Consider the following 17,075-nt stretch of genomic DNA (forward strand, 5'->3'; position numbering starts at 1 on the left):
GATGGGGGGAGCGGGTCTCTGGAGACAGGGCGCCACGGGGCCACATCCTGCAGAGCCTTAAGCAGCAGAGTGAGTTTATTCTAAGTGCGATAGGAAGCTTCCGGAATCAAAAGTCCCTGGCAGCTCGCTGGCGGGAAGGGACAACAGCATAACCTCCTCCGTGCGAACCTGTGACAGCCCCCCCCTGTGGGATTGGGCTCTCTTCCCCCCAGCTCTAACTGCCACCAGCACAGTTACAGAGTCCACGCAGCATGGCCACCAAGTAAGATCAGACCACTCCCCTAGGGTTGCTCCCCAGGTGGCAGGGGAGAGAGTGATTCAGATCTCTGAAGAAACAGCACCTAGGGGCACGTGTCTCAAAGGGCACCTCATCTCCAGGCCGCACCCCCGCGCGCACGCATGCACGGGGCTCCCCACCACGCCAACCGCCACTGACTCTAACGTTTGTCTCTGTTTCTGAGTCAGACACTCAGGACTCTTTCCTGCTTATCACAGCGGGCCCCTTAGCTTTGGGAAGAGAACAAGTGGATTTATGCGGAGTGAGCCCGTATGCGTGGGCACGCACGTGGCTGGGCCACAAGAAGCAGCTCCTGGCAGAGGCTGGGTAGACGCCATCTGAACACCCAGCCCAGTATCCCTTCCCAACAGAGAGCACTCAGCCCCCAGGCGTCCACCACTGAGGTTGGGAAATGCCATGGACATTTGGTTTCACCAGACCCTGCTACTTCACCACATGAGCCTACAGGGAGGAAATGGAGGTGAGAGGCAGGTAGGTGTGTGTGTGTGTGTGTGTGTGTGTGTGTGTGTGTGTGTGTGTGTGTGTGTGTAAGATCCCGCTGTGAAGACACCCTTGGCGGCCCAGGAGCTGTCTCTGTCTTCAGTCTATCCCTGGGTTTCCTGGAGGCTCTAAGTGGCCTCTTATATCGTCCCAGTCACACTGTTGTCACCTATATCAAGGGAGTCCAGTTCCATCTTATGCCAAGCTCCCCATTTGTCGGACCCGAGTCAGCCATCTCTCACCAGCTTGGGTTGGAACAGTGACTTTTATGTCCGTTACTTAGAAAGTTAACATGCAGCTGCCCCAGCCACAGTCCTGTCGGCTAGATTCAGATTTTCCTTGCCTAAGGAACGGGTCCCAAGTGTCAGTCCTTGTAAAGCTTTACACGTGCCCCTCGTGGATGCCAAGGTCCCAAGTTAAGAGTGCGAGGAGGGGCGGAGACCTTGTTAAATGGAAACCGTGTTTTGGAGGAATTTTGGCAAGAGCAGAGAGAGCCAAGGTGTGTGTGTGGGGGGCGCTATTGCCGGCTTTAAGCGGCTTTAGCAAGATGTATGGGCAAAGGACAGCTCTTCCTTCACACCCTGGGTTGTAGGATGATGCACAGTCTTCCTTACTGGCTTCAAAGACCAGTTAGTGGACGCTCACTCTTTCCCAAGGCTGACATAAGACAGGCAGGGCAAACAGTGTGACCCATGAGCTGTGAACTTTTCATGGTGCAGCTGTGGGTAAAACTTGAGGCTTAGTGGCCAACCTGAGGTCCCACAGCCCTAAAGCATGGGGCTTTACACCCAGGCCTGCCAGCAGGGCCTAACTCTCTGCCAGCTGCCAGGGCTCGAAGACCCGTGGCTTAATATTTGTATTTTCCTGTCTTCCCTTCTGTCTTCTCTTAAGTCCTTTTCCCTCTGGCTCTGGGGCTGACTTCCCAGTCTCCCTCAGGTGAACCGTTCTCCATGGAGCCCCAGGGAAGCACAGTAGACAGGTCTTCTCCCTCTCTGCAGGAGAGACAGTGATCGAGGCCTCTAAACTGGCCTCTTTGCTCCACGCTGCTCCTGCCAGGATGGCCCTTGGGAGCCCTGCCTCCCCACAGGAGAGCTGCTGGGTGTGTGACACCAGTCAGGGCCTTTCTTCCACCCGATAAGGTCAGACAGCTAGAGCTGGAATGTAAACTACCCTTGCGGAGGAAGAAGCTGGGCCAGCCCCATTGTTTCCTTTCTGGGGAGGCCAGGACAGTCTTGTCGGGGTTCTAAGGAGAGAGAGGGCCTTGAAAAGGCAGTTTTGGCTGAAAGGATGGTGGGATGAAGCATTCCATCCAAGGCGCATGCACACACACACACACACACACACACACACACACACACACACACACACACACAGAACGTTGAAGAGAGAGAGAGAGAGAGAGAGAGAGAGAGAGAGAGAGAGAGAGAGCGCAGAAAAACCCTTAAATTCCTTTGAAACCTGATTCCACTTGCTGTCTTGGGAATGGAGTTGGAGGTCACACTCCTTCCTTCCTTCCTATGTTTATCTTTATCTTGCTTTGGGCCCCTGCAGAAGAACCAATGTTGGCTCTCTTCCTTTTAAAATGAAATACAAATACAAAAGATACCAGCTGCGCTGTTCCATTGTTAAGCGCACGTTTCTTGATGCATTACCAGGATCGCCTTTGTAAAGACCCCCACTTTGGGTACCACCTAGTGTCCTGCTCTTGGAGGGGAAACCCTGCTCTCTGTAGGTGGGGAAATCCTGGAATGGGAAGAGTCCTGTGGATCCACTAGGTGGCACTGGAGTTTCATGCACTTCCCACTGCAGCCCCAGAGCCTCTAATTCATTAGCCTCTGGTGGCCTTAAGGCTTGGCAAGTGACCCTGGAGTAATTTAGAGGCTAGTTGTAACAGCATCTCATGGCACACCCTAAGAATCTCAACTGCGTTCTATGTATATTTACAAGGAGAGGCCCATCTGTGGGCTCATTGACTCAGGTGAATTATCACGATCTTGAAAAAAATTACACTATTCCTTAAAAAAAAAATCACTTTATAACATCATTTCCAATTCCCTCAAGTTGTGAATTGTACTGCTGAAGATGGGAAGTCCTGGGCCACAGGCTTTTCACCCGTGAGAACAGGGGTCCACCTGGCCCTGGGGTTTAAGAACTGTGTGCTTCCAGAAACCTACTGAGCTTCAGGGCAAGGGAGCAAAGGGTGTGTGTGTGTGTGTGTGTGTGTGTGTGTGTGTGTGTGTGTGTGTGTGTGTGTGTTGGGTCTCAAGGCCACTGCTGCAGGACAAGGCTGTTTCAGTCCCCAGGCACAGCAATCCAGGACTTTGGAATTCACATCTACTGAGCTTTTCCAGGAACTCTAGCTTCTTCATGACCAAGCATCCCTCCCCCCGCCCCGACCCCCAGAAACACCGCACCCCAGGGCTCCCATGTCCTCTCCTGTCTGTTTGATTCCCCTGCCCCAGCACAAGGGAAAGACAAAAATTTAGACGGCTCCAATATCTATGCCCACAGCCTCCAGGGCAAAGAAGTTTTCTAATCTGGGCCTCTTAGGCCCGTTTCACATTCCGTCTCCTTTACAGATAGAGTTCACCAGCCAGCTTAATTTAACCTGGGAGATGCCCGCGCGTGCGCATATCCGATGGCGTGAACAGGAGTGGAAACGATTCATTCAGAGTGCCCTGAAAGCTCTTGTTTTAACATAAACGTAGCCTGCCTTCTGTTCACCCAATAGCCATCGATTTAAAGGAAACTGGAGGAAGGACAGCTGTGCCCGGCCAGGCAGAGCCCGGGTGGACGGGCTAGTCCTCTCTCTAGTCCCACTGCAGGCACCGCCGCCCTTGCTTCCAGGATCCCCCAGCTGAGCCCCGCTGGCCCCTGAGTCTGGATCATAGGTGGGGGCTGATCACCACGTAGATTCTTGACGTAGCCCATTGACATAACCCCACACCATGTTTTCACCACCACGCCCACTGCAAAAACCCTGTCCTACGCACGGCCTGGGCAAGTTGGTATGAAATGACATCCAGGTGTGTAAGTGATGTGAGGGACAAGTGCCACTGGGGATAAAACCATGAGGACACACACACACACACACACACACACACACACACACACAGAGCGTTGGGCACACTGAGGCTGACCCAAGGGCCCTGGAGACAGGGTCATGAGACAAGGCGCCTGCCATTCCTGGTGTCCCCTGCTGTCAGTTCAGTTATGGGTGAGGAAACCCAGGCATAGACAAATCGATTCTGTGACCCGCCCCACCCCACCCCTCCAAGGGCACCGTGTCCAAACAGAAGACAGAGTGGAGGTGGGACCTCAGTTCAGAGGCCAGCACCAACGGCTTTGCCACACAGCCCGTGTAGAGTGTGAGTAGGAAGGGGTCACCCCCCCCCCAGAAGGGGAAGCATTACTCGAGGCACTCGCGGAGTCCCCTCTTTAGAGGCTCAGAAACCAGGACCGAACCCTGGAGAGACTGGCCAGAGGAACTAGAGAGGGGGAAGGGTTTGCACGGGACACAAAGGGAGATGTGTACTGAAACCTCCTAAAGAACAATTACCAGAGGCTGGGCTAGGGCACAAAAGCAATTGCAGCACTGGTCCAGCGTGCACAGGGCTCTGATCTACCCCCACGGGATGCAAGCATGTAAGAGGGGAGAGAAAAAAAAAAAAGATCCAGGTATGGTGGCACACGCCTGTGATCCCAGCCCTTGGGTGGTGGAAACAGGGGTATCAGGAGTTCAAGGTCACCCTCTGCTACGTCGTAAATTCCTTGTCAGCCTGCCTGGAAAGAGTAAGAGAGGGAGGGGAGAATGGAAAGATGGTGGAGAGAGAAAAAGGGGGGAAGAAATAAGAAAGAAAAGAAAACGGTATGGGCCTTGGGGTCCCGAGGCCGGCAGAAGGTAACGCTACGCCTACTGGAGACCAGGTTGGAGCTTGCACAGGGCATGCCAGTACTGGTCTTCCAGGAGGTGGCGCCAGTGTTCCCTAAACCGGAGCCGGCTCAGCACCGCCCATAGTGCGGCTCTCCTTGGGTCCTCCGCCCCTTTTATGTGGGTAAGCTTGGTTTTCTAAAAAGCCTCTGCCTCAACTCCAGGCTGTGGGGGAAACGCGCCTTCTGCTGGCGAAGCTAGACGGTGGCTGGCCAGTCCACAGCACGCCCAGGCAGCCGTGTAGCAGGAGGACTTGGAGGCAGGGAGGTTGAAGGGAGCCGGGTCCTGGGGAGCCAGCCCAACTCCTCCCAGCCATGGCTGCACAGATGGTTGTTATTTTAATCCCTGCTGCGCGGGTCAGAAATAAGCTCAGACAGGACGTAGGCAGCCAAGAGCTTGGGGTGGCAAGCCTGGTGTTTCCAGCCTGGTGTCAGAGGGTGCGAAGCTCCTTGTGTACCCAATAGTCTCTGTGTTCAGAATGTCACCAGAGGGAGAAGAGGGGGGAATCCCGGGTGCTAATTTGTCTTCTTAGTGTTTGCTTGTCTCCTGAAGGCGGAAGCTGATCCGGTTAATCGAGGGTTTCAATTAGCTACGCTCAGCTGGCTAAACTCAGGGTTTGGTTTGTTCCCTCCCCTTTCCGATCTCCCCCCCCCCCCAGTGAGGAAGCACCTGGGATCTCTGGGGACTGCTACCCTTTTGCAGGAACTGTGAGTGGGCCTTGCGTTCCAGGAAGAGGGGGTGTCCCATTCCAAGTTCCTAGCCAGCCACGCCCTACAGTGTCGTCCGCCTGCTAAAAGCTTCAGATGTCAAATATCAGGGACACATGAGCGCTCTCTCTCTCTCTCTCTCTCTCTCTCTCTCTCTCTCTCTCCTCCCTCCCTCCTCCTGTCCTCCTGTCCCCTTCCTTCCCATACATCCTTTAGTCCATTTCTTTCATCTTAATCTCTTTCTCCCCTCCTTCCTAACCCTTCCTCTTCCTTCTGTTTCTCTTCCTTCATTCCCCTCCCTTTCTTTCTGTCTCTGTCCGTCTGTCATCTCTCTCTCTTTCTCCTGGTGCCTGCTGGCTTTGGTATAGTTACCACAAGCAGACACTGTGAAGACCAAAGATTCCTAGATTTTTAATGTACCCCAAGGGGAATTTCTTTAAGATCTAAACATAGACCGGGCCCAGGGTGGGCTTGAGATCCCTCTTGTCTGACACGCTCTTGGCTGCTGCTGCCCTAACGGTCTAGGCAAGCTAGGCGATGGGGTGCCATCAGAGGATGAAGTACCGTGTGGATCCTGCCTTGGTCAAAGCGCCTCGGGGGCTGCTGTAATGAAGTCTAGCTGAGGACTCCATGATGACTAGACCCTGGGCTCCCTCAGAGTCCAGCAGCTTTGAACTGTGGCTCTTGGGAACCCTTTGAGGTCAACAGGTTCCCATCAAGTCAGAGGGGAAGGTGGGGTAGGGAAGGTGGGGAGCAGGGGTGGACACTTGGCACAGTCTTGTGCGTTCCCTTGCCAGGTGTTGGGTATGCCAGCTAATTTTCCATTGCTGCAACAAAATACCTTAGACTGGTGACTTTAAACAGAAAACAAGTTGTATGTAGGGAGAGAGCGTATGTACCTAGAACTGACCACACCCGTTTGGGCGTGGTCACAGGTATGTAGAGATGCAGGGGGTAAAGAGCTAAGAGGAAGGGAACTCTGTGCTCTCTTGGGGTTCCAGTCGGGTCTTGGAGAGCAGGGGAACGCTGACCTTGGGTTCTCGGCTTCTCAAGTAAGTGATTTCTCCCTAATAAAATGTCATATGGCATCCCTATCCTGTGTAGGCTAATATCCCTCAATAACAAGTTTATTGGGAAGTTGTAGCCTGCTCTTTTTGGCCCACCAACTCCAAAATAGTGACACGGAGACTTATTATTACGAAAGCTTGACTTTTAAGCTTAGGCTTGTTTCCAACTAGTCCTTTCTAACTTAACTAACCTGCTTCTATTAATCTACATTTTACCATGTACCCTTTTACCTCTCTTCGATTTTGTATGTCCGACTTACTCTGTGTCTCACTGGCCTCTCCTTCTAGATTCGTCTCTAGTTCCTCTCTCTCCCTGGAAGTCCCGCCTCTTCTCTCCTGCTGAGCTATTGGTCATTCAGCTCTTTATTAAACCAATCACAGCAATACACCTTCACACAGTGTACAGGTAATCTTATTTACAAGTCTAAATAGCCCGGTCTCAGCTCTGACGTGTATTCATTCTGCCAACTGCAATCCAGCATGGTGGATTTATTGTTTGCAGGATCGTTTGTAGGAGGGTGGTACAATGAGGAAGCCAGGACACGTCAGGGAAGGGAAAGTTTTGGTTTTTTATAATATCCCTCCCCTGACAACTAACTGTGGGACCAGGAAAACCACACCAATCCCTCCCAATAGCAGAGTCCCTGATGATATAACTACACCCACAAGCCCCTGCCTTTTAAGGGGCCACCATAGCCTAGCACTGACATTTGAACCCTTAGAGGACACAACTCCAGTCACAGCTGCCAGGAAACGAAGGTGACTGTCCTGTGCCTTCTCAGAGTGGGCACCAGCCAGCTCTTCAGGCCTCTGTGTCACCTCTGCTGAGTCAGTTGACGCTGCAGATGTGACATTAGTTTTGCTTTTTGTTTTGTTTTGTTGTTTTTCAGTGTTCATAGGCTCAGAGGCAGCCCTGGGCTCATCTGAAGTTTGGGTATGAGTTCCAGTCTGCCCGCGTGATTCACACTCATGCTGGTGATGGAGAACTAACCCCCTCTGATGTCAGGCTCCAGAGGCTTCTCCTTCAGTTGGGCTCATCAGCCTGTAGGTGCTGCTGGACAGAGCTCCGAGTTTACCCTGCTCCTCCGTCACCTGAGAGGAGTTGGCCCAGATCTTTGTCCTGGTCCCACAGCTACAGGCATGGGTCAGTACTGAACCCCCTTGATATTCAGATCTGGACCCTCCATGTAGCCACCTCCTTCCCCCCATCACTGAGTACTGTCACTCAAACAGTACCTTCTTTTAATTTATTATTACTAGTTTTTTATTTTCAGCCATGTGTTACAGGCTGAGCATGTCCCCCAGCCCACCACACACACCCTGTTTTCCCATCCTCCCTGTAAGAACTGGGAGGTAGAACCCAGCGTCCCAGGGTTCTGCTCCCAGATGCGGACAGTCCTGCCACAGTGGCATTCCTGGTGAGACTGCAGCCAGCAGGCTGCCTGGTGCCACAACCCCCTCACCTGAGAATAGAGGAGAATAGAGTCTACATCAAGGGGGGCGTGGCATCCTGTTCCCACCTCCTTCCCTGCCTCCAGCCTAGGAATCAGAGAGCCTCAGGGTGGGCTCTTGGCTCTTGTTGGGAGCCTTCGCCGTCTTCACACAGTATAGGAAGACTCTCTCTCTTGTCCCACTGTAGCCTTTGAGTGAGACCACCATGCCGTCTCTGGTGCTGGGGCCTGAACTTTCCTCGGCGCCCCTGTCATCCCTCTGTCTACCCACGACTTGCAGCAACTTTCTTAATCCCTGTCCAAAGCCGAACACTCCTTTGGTCTTTCCACTTCCTCCCCTGGTGAGTTTATTCCATTCTCCCACACACTTTCGCACCTACTTTCATACAAACACACACACACACACACACACACACACACACACACACACAGTTTTGTGTGGCTTTCTAATACCAAAGGATGGCAAAAGGGATGAAAATAAATCCATAGCCATCTCTGGTTTTGCCCATTTCCCTGTAAACGGTGTAAATTTGTTCTTCGGTGCGTGAGTCACGTTTCTCTCACCTGGCCCTCCGATGGCGGACACCCAGGCTGGCTCGTGACTCAGCTGTTGTACTCCGGAGCACTCTTTGATTTGTCATGGATTGTGTCCCAGTTGTCAGTCATCTTTTCAATGCTCCGGAGAAGATCGCCTCTGACACCTATCATGGAAAGAGCCCATGTGACCTGCTGGTGACTACCTTAATGCCACAGTCACCCAGGAGTCCACCTGCATCTCCCAGGAAGTTACCCTGTGGCTGCTCCTCACTCCATCCCCCTCACCGTGGCATTAACCCATCTAGAGCTCCCTCACACTCTTTTTCTCCTTGCTGGAGTCTATCCGATCCTCTAGGATCCACATGGGTACTTACCCTCTCGGTCATGAAAGATTACAAGGCCCCCTCTGGCTTCCCCTGGCATTATGGATGCCACTTCATAGTTGGGAGGCTCTGAAAATTCATGGGTGGGGTCCTCTTAAGACCTCCAGGGTCTATCCTAGTGCCAAGTATTTGCAGGGGAGTGGCTGGCTGGCTGAGTGGAAGAATAAAGTCCTAGGCGAATGACTGTAAGAATGGCCCACCTGACCTTGTCTGTATCTAGGCCCCAAGGATACCCTTCTCCTGGTTGGCCATGATGACAATGCAGAAAGCTTTTTTTACTGCTTATTAAAAGTACAAAATGTGTAGCATGTCCTCAGTTTACCTTTTCTGAAACAGATGGAGGGTGATCCCAGAGAGACAAAGAGGTCCCAGGGTCAATCAATCAAGATAATCTGTGCCTTGGAATTGGGACTGGGACTCCCAAGTTAGCTGATGGCTGCTACCCACGTTGCTGATGGACTGTAACTCTAAAGGCACATTTGAGGTCAAGACCAACACTTAGATGTTGTTTGGAGAGTACTAGGTTGACCTTATGAAGACCATGCTGTTTAGTCTGCCGAGGTTCACATGGGTGGACACTGGGGACCTGGGATGCGTCCTTGTGCAGGGAGTGGACAGCAGGTCAGATGAAATGGCTTCTCCTGTTTTGTTTTGAAGTCTAGGCCGGCTACAGAAATCATACCGTCCCATCTTCCATACAACCAGCCAACTGCGAATGCTCTGGATAGGGAATTACTGGACAGTGTTGCTCTGGCACCATTCTCTTAGATCCAGCCTGTCCGTGGTGTCCAGGTAATTTACAAGCCCTGCGCCACTCTGCTTCCTGTGACCTTAGCCAGCAACTCAGGGAACAGCAGAGAGAGCCATTATTTCCATAGCTGTCCGAGAACAATTTTCCTCCTTAAACCACATCTTTCCAACAATCCCTCAAAAACAACCCAAATGGAGAATGTGTTTTCTTAACACACACACACACACACACACACACACACACACATACACACACAGGGGCACACACACAAAACCTCAGTTGAACATCTTGGCCGATTTGCTGTGATCTTTTAGCAGATTCCAGGAAACAGACGTGCCTCTGGAGGCCCTGACTGAAGGTTTCCAGACTTGACCCTCCTGCTTCCTTCCGTTTACTGCCAAGAAAATGTTGTTGTTGTTTTCCCCTCTCTCCCTCTCTCCCTCTCTCCCTCCCTCCCTCTCTCTCTCTCTCCCTCCCTCCCTCTCTCTCTCTTTCTCTCTCTCTCTCTCCCTGTGTGTGTGTGTGTGCGTGTGTGTGTGTGTACATGTGTGTGAGAGTGTTGGTATATATGTGCAGGTAAGCAGCACATGGGTGCATTTGCATGTGGGGGCCAGAGGTGGTGCTCAAATGCCAACCACCCCATTTCGTGACACGGACTCTCTCATTTTTACCTGGAGCTCACTGACTCAGCTAAGCTGGCTGGCCAGTGAGCCCCAGTGATCATCCACCGCCCCCATGTTGGGATTACAAGCTCATGCCATCACACCTGCCTTTTCCATAAATTCTGGGGATTGAATTCCAGTCCCGATGCTTTTGTGGCAAGCAATTTATTGACTGAGCCATCTCCCTTGATCTGATCTTGATTCTTTAGAACTTGGTTTCATTCAAGTTTGGGTTTTCCTTCCTTTTAGGCACAGAGGGTGATAGGGTCTGGAATACTTAGATACTTGCTTCTACATAGCAATGGAACCTTGAGGCATCTTCGTAAACACACTGCCTATTCCTGAGACGGCAGAGGAGAGGGGGAGACCAGCCTGTGGAGGGCCTCTCCAGAGGAAGTCTTGCTTTCTGACCAGGCATGGCTGTCCTCCCTGAGATCTCATAAAAACAGGCTGTGTGTATCCCGGAATCCTCCTTCCCTACCCTCAATCAGAAGACACATGGCCTGGGTAACTGAAACTTGAGTCCCGTCTGGTTTGTAATTGTCTCCAAGGGTCCACAGCACTGGGACCAGTTAGGTTTAGAGACAGGCTGAATTTCAGAACTCCTCAGCAAAGGAGGTTCTTCAAAAGAGGCAAGGTATCTTCAACTCCTTTCCAGAGAAACTCTTCATGGGTGATACATTTTCCCCAGGGAACCAACCTCAAGGAAGGAGGAGGACCCTGCTCAGTGAGATCACTCCATCTGTTGTCTGCAAAGCACATGGCCTTTCCATTTCAGAGACTCTCTTCGGTAACATTTCCTTCTCCGTCCTGCGAAGTCCTGACCTCTCTTAGCACGCTTCATAGCTGGGCGCTGTTTACCTGCAAGGAAACTCACGGTAGTCATTGCTGTGGCTGAACAAGAGTAAACCCTTTTTTGAGACGGTGAACAACGGTGATACTTTGTAGCTCTCCTCATAACTCAGGACTACTACTAGCCTTGCAAGAGAATCCCCAACATCAACAGAGAACTGGTATGTGGAGACTGACAAAATTCTTACAGTACTAGGGACCCAAGAAAGGACAAGAGCAACTACCAAGATAAGCACTTACAAAGGGCATCTCTAGCGATGATAACGGATACCATTGTCTGATATTTGAGTGCCAGGCTAGCTCTTGGCTCTCCTATAAGTCATGTCTCTTTTCAGACAGAAACACTACAATTTGAAAGTTGAACAAAGACAGAACCTCACAATTCGTAAACAGTAGGATTTGGAGCTTGGCTCTGAAACTCTGCTCTTTGCCGTCTATCAGACACAGCTGCTCTCTCGTTGCATCAGAGACACACGGTGATTTGGAGCTAATGGCCTGGGCTCCTGGGGGGGGTGGCTACTCTCTTGTCTCTAGAGAGTCTTCAGTGAATACAACAGCCCATTTCCCTATGCATACACTGTCTGTGTGGTATTAAGCAGATAAGTAAGCCAGATGGCCCATAATTTAGCAAAGAGCCAGAATCTTGAAAGAGTATGAAACCATGCCTTGTTAAAAGAATTCAGTTCTATTAAGCATGTCACCACAGCGCCCTGGGATGTGATGTGAATGGATTCCTGTGTGTCACCCTGGCATTTCAACGTCCCACATCCATGTGCCTCAGTGTTCACCCTTCATATTTCTGCCCCACCCTGCCTCCGAGACTATCTCTGCACATCCCACCAACCAACCTGTGTTTTCTTTTCAGACCAATCTGAAGCCTGTCTTTTCTTCCAGACTCCCACACACTTCAGAAAGCACCCTTGACTTCTCTCCCACTCTGCTGCCTCTTGGTCTATCTGGTTTACCTTAACTGTAGCATCGCATGGTTGATAGGTCTGTGAACGTGCTTTCTGCATTTTGATTTCTTCGTATTAAAGCCTGGGATAATCCTATTACCTTTTCAACCAAGGTATTTGTGTGCTCTGTTTAAACACTGAACTGCACTAGGCTCACAGCCGGTCAACCCACGCTCACTATTATGACTTCTCTTCCACTGGCCCGCAGCTGTCTTCATTATTCGGAATCTCTTCTCCAGCCCTTCTTTCCACAGCTCTCACACGTGCCTGCGCGCGCGTGCGCGCGCGTGCGCACACACACGCACACACACTCACACTGAAGCCATACTACTTCCATTTAAGATGCAAACAGCAGCCTCGGCAGCCCTGCTCCACACCTCCCTGCTCAGCCTCTCTGGCTTCACCCTCAATTCCCAGCTCTATGTTCACGGGTCCCCTCTCCATAGGACATCTTAGGACTTGTATCTTACTCAAATAGGTTTCATCTCCCTCCTCTCCCAACTTTCTTCTTCCTCCCCCTTTTCTTCTCTGTCTTCATTCTCCTCCTCCTCCTCTTCCTCCTCCTCCTCCTTCCTATGACCCGGAACACCAGATTCTCTGGTGACTGTGGGACCTAAAGCATTCAAAAGAAGAATGAAGATAAAAAGAAATGCTACATTTTCCACTAGAGTTTTCATTTTCTAATTCCCTAGTTATCACGGTAAAATTCCTACACAGTAAAACACTCACACACCATGTGCATTGGCAGAGGCTCCATGGCTACGCACCCATACCCCTCAGCATGGACCCACATGCCGCAGCGTGGACCCTACCCCACCACAATGGACTTCTGTCTCACAGCAATGGATTCATCCCACAAAACTGAGCACACACCACAGCAACACCCCATGCCCCACGGCAATGGACTCAAGCCCCTCAGAAATGGACCCACCTCCCTATAGAGCTACTTCACAGCAACAGACTTATCCCATAGCAATAGACCCACCTCGAAGCAATGGGCCAGTCCTACAACAATGGCCTCACCCCACGGCAAGACACTGTCTGCTTGGCACTGAGCTGCCTTTTGTGGCTTTGCTGTGTTCCTCAGTCCCTACGTGGCTGCAGGCACAGCAGACAGGAAGTTGCTCCTGAGCCTGAGAGGCAGGAAGGTTGGTCGTACTGGAGAACACGTGCCCGGTTCATGGTAGAGCAAGAGGGAATCGTGAGTATCGACTCCAGTTTGCTTGCTTAGGTCGCTCTTGTTCTGGGGAGGAAGCCATTGGAGAGAACACCCTTCTGGGTGTGACGGTTTGATTGAACACATATCTGGAGTCTTTTTATTGTCTGGCTGGACTATCCACGCTGTAAAGTGTAAGATGATTTACTTTCCCCTCGGAGCCAGAGAGGGCTGGCGTCCAGTCTTGCCACATTGCTCCAGCAAACCTCAAGGGGAGCAGAAAGCCCCAAACCAGAAGAAGTGAGCCAGAGCTCGCGGGACTTTAGGGATGTGTCGCCATCATCACCAACATAATTAAGGTTGTTACCATTTACTTTATTGCATCCCTGGAAAAAAAAAACAGGCTCTAGTTCCAACAGAGGGAGTGGGAAGTTGGCTTTTCTTATTCTAACCACCATGCTCTCTGTTCCCTTGCATTCCCATCTGCAAATCTGTTTACAACTCTCCGCCACAGGCTTCGGTGTTCAGGCAGTCGGAAGGTCCTTTCAACTGGGCAGGAGAGTGCTTTGATTCCCACAAGCGAGAAAAAGACACCCACCAGGGTGGCCACCCAATAGCTTCATGCACTTGAGGTTGCCGTTTCTTCGTCACCCCTCCCCTTTTTATCCTGTTGTCACGCTCTTGATCTCTCTTGGCACATTCAGTCTCTTGCTATGGGACCTGAACCAGTGGATATCATTCAACCGAAGTAACCCCAAGGCAGGGGACAGACTCAGCATAAATACAGTCCCTCATGAGTCAAGCGTCTGGGGTAACTGAACAAACACCGGACTGAAAGCCTGGGACTGAGTGTTAGTGAGTGGTTGAAAGGTTCAGGCATTACGCTGGCCTGCCCTGCTACCTGGCAGAATGCACTCAGGCAGCACTCTGGCCAGCCCAGGGTCCCATGAGAACCAGTCTGCACGCCGGTGCAAAGGACCCCTTTAAAGGACTGACCCCTGCCCGCCCGCTTACGCTCTCTCTTACTCTTGTCTTCCTCTCTCTCATTCTCTCTCACTTTCTTGTCTTTTTCTCTCTTACTTCCTCATATCTCATTTCTTTCTCTCCCTCTCTCTCTCTGCTCTGCATGGGTTGGTTATCTCTCACTCCCCCCCCTTTCCTTTCCTGTCTACCAATAAAACTCCATGTGGAACCGTTGACTCAGGGTTCATGTTTCCTTACTGGGTAAACTTAGACATTTTAACAACAATAGTGCTTGGGGCTGACTGGATTGTGGCATGATGTCCATGTTCAGAGCTCCGTAATGGCCAACACTGTATCAACACTCAGTCACCTAACAAACACTTGAGTCACTTACTTGTTCCTGGCTTTGCTTTACTTGATAACAGAAGTGTTCTGCTGAGAAATAACTGCTGACATCTGGGCATTAGTGGGGCCCAAGTAACTGAGGTTATCCAATGAGGGACGGCAGCTGAAGTCTTCCCACATTCTTCCTGTTTCTGGAGGGCCCAAGTTCGCCCTGTTTGCAGCAATACTTTGGGAACTACTCATGAACCAGGAAGTCCTGCAGGGCCAGAACATCTTAGCTATTGCCACAAAGGTATTGGTGACAATGGGTCCAGCAAGCATTACAGAAGACAGCCTAGGTGATTTACAGAGATAGCTTAATACAAAACCATGTTCTGTTTCATGTCAGTCTCTAATAAAAGTGGGGGAATGTAAAAGATAAAGAGGTGTGTCCTCCCTGTGAGGATGGAAACTACTGGTTCCATCTGCCCATGCGTTTCTGAAAATTGAACCAGCACAAGGCTGAAAACTTAGAACTGAGTATCTTGGAGGTAAACTGGGCATATAGAGTGGCTTCAGCCCCTGTTATTAGAGAATTAAGAGTGAAAGGGTGGTTAATGAGTGACATCTTTAGAGATGCCATCTAGAAATAAGGTTTTCTTTTGAGACAAAGGACCTGTCAACATCTTCCTTTGGCCCATCAGAAAGCAGGGATCGAGTCATGGGGAGCAATGCAGGATAAAGGAAAACATCTGTCCTTGGACGAGATAGTAGAAATAAAAATAGTGTGCCTACGGGGGGGGGCTTCATACCATAACATGCCTACCAGTAGGGGGCGTTTTCACACCATAGCATGCCTACCAGCAGGGGGCATTTTCATGTCCCCTCAGAATCATGGATACATGTGATGAAGTGAGGAACAAAGGAGGGGAGGAGGACAAAACCCTGTCTTGTTGGGTGGTAGTGATTCTCTATAAGGGAATGCTAGCCAGCTCTGCATTAGTAATCATAGCCAATGGATTGATTCATGCATGTACTGGGCAAAATACAAGGCTCAATAAATGTTCTTGCAAGTCAACATGGCTATGCACCCATTTTTGTTGTGTAGTTCATATTAGGTGGCAGCCATGATCAGATACCAATGATAGAACCGTGGGCAAGAAAGAGGTGTTTACCTTCTCCTAACCCAAATGTTGGCCTGTGGATAGAAACTCACTACAGAGGTGTCTGTTGCCATGGCGAGCATCTCTTTTGGAGTCCTACCAAACTTCTCTTTTCCTGGAGAACCTATGAGATCTGAGAATGAGGCTGAGCTACTTACACAACTGCAAGGGTTAAGAAATGAAGAGCAGAGACCCCCAACATTGGTAATGTCTTTCTAAGCCTCTGAAAACCCCAGGACAGATACACTTTACTAAACTGTTCCAGGAATTTGAGATCTGTTGGTCACCTCAGGTTCCTCTGGGGTAGGCCAGGATCAGCAGTGACTGGCGGTGACTTCGTATCTCTGTCTGGTGCTTGTTGCCTTTGGATTTGGCCTAGGCCCAGCCCACATGTCTCTGGATGAATGTTGATGGTATATAAGTCACTTTTCCTTAGAGGTAAAGCCAGGGTTGTTGGACAGCTGGCCCATAGGCAAGAAGATTGTAGTTCGAAGTCACCAAGATAAGGTAGGAAAACATCCTGCTAGAGCAGCAGTTTTCAACCTGTGGGTTGCAACACCTCTGGCAAACTTCTAGCTCAAAAAAAATCATTTACATTACGATTAATAGAAGTAGCAAAATTACAGTTACGATGTAGCAACAAATTAATTCTATGGTTGCGGGGGAAGGGGGTGATGGGTGGTGGTGGTAGTCACCACAACATAAGGGATTTTATTAAAGGGTCACAGCATTGGAAAGGTTGAGAACCACTGCTCCGGAGGGAAACCTGTGAGAGACCTAAGGGGGAGAAACAGAGACTCTGGGTGCTAAAATCAGCAACGTTGTGCAAAACTAGACCCAGAAGCAAAGCTGTGACCCCCACCAGGAAGCAGATCTTTAGAGAAACAGAGACCAGTTGGGGACACCTGGTGTGGAAGCCAAGAGCTTCATCATGAAGGCTGTGAGCCCATCAGCCCTGCGGGTACTCCTAAGGATGGCAGCCCAGAAGGCTGAGTGCTTAGCTCCCCCTGGACGATCGAGAACATATGGATGTTATGTTGAGGGTGGGGGCAATCATTATACCCCTCTCTCCCATTGTTTTGTCCTCTGTTCCCTTATTCATTAATTTCTTAAGGACATGGGCAGGAGGCAATTAGGAGAGGGAGAGCGACCTCTCCCACGGATGAGACCCTTAGTTGGTTACCCAATACAAAGTGGTCAGACCTGAACTCACATAGTCATCTGCAACATCGAACAGACTCAACAAGTAGCACTTATTTACAAGTTTATTTATATATATATGTATATCATATATATGTGTGTTATTCTTGTTACATATACACACAAAACCATGTCTATGTAACCAGAGTAATCAAAGGATAAGAGCCATGAATTTGAGAGGGAGTTGAGGGGAG

At 50.4% G+C, this 17,075-nt stretch overlaps 2 long non-coding RNA genes across 2 annotated transcripts; both read right to left on the reverse strand.

The window, feature by feature from the left end:
• Nucleotides 1-7,070: 7,070 nt before the first annotated feature.
• Nucleotides 7,071-9,769, reverse strand: LOC121141742. Its single transcript, XR_005878681.1, has 3 exons — nt 9,177-9,769; nt 8,499-8,635; nt 7,071-7,946 (listed from the first exon to the last, which is right to left on the reverse strand). It is a non-coding gene; the product is annotated as an uncharacterized LOC121141742 (long non-coding RNA).
• A 647-nt stretch (nt 9,770-10,416) lies between these two features.
• On the reverse strand, nt 10,417-14,131 carry LOC121141860. The gene is made up of 2 exons (XR_005878785.1): nt 13,061-14,131; nt 10,417-11,128 (listed from the first exon to the last, which is right to left on the reverse strand). It is a non-coding gene; the product is annotated as an uncharacterized LOC121141860 (long non-coding RNA).
• Between the last annotated feature and the right edge of the window lie 2,944 nt (nt 14,132-17,075).

The sequence above is a fragment of the Mesocricetus auratus genome, unplaced genomic scaffold, assembly GCF_017639785.1.
Source record: "Mesocricetus auratus isolate SY011 unplaced genomic scaffold, BCM_Maur_2.0 Super-Scaffold_100008, whole genome shotgun sequence".
Classification (NCBI taxonomy): domain Eukaryota; kingdom Metazoa; phylum Chordata; class Mammalia; order Rodentia; family Cricetidae; genus Mesocricetus; species Mesocricetus auratus.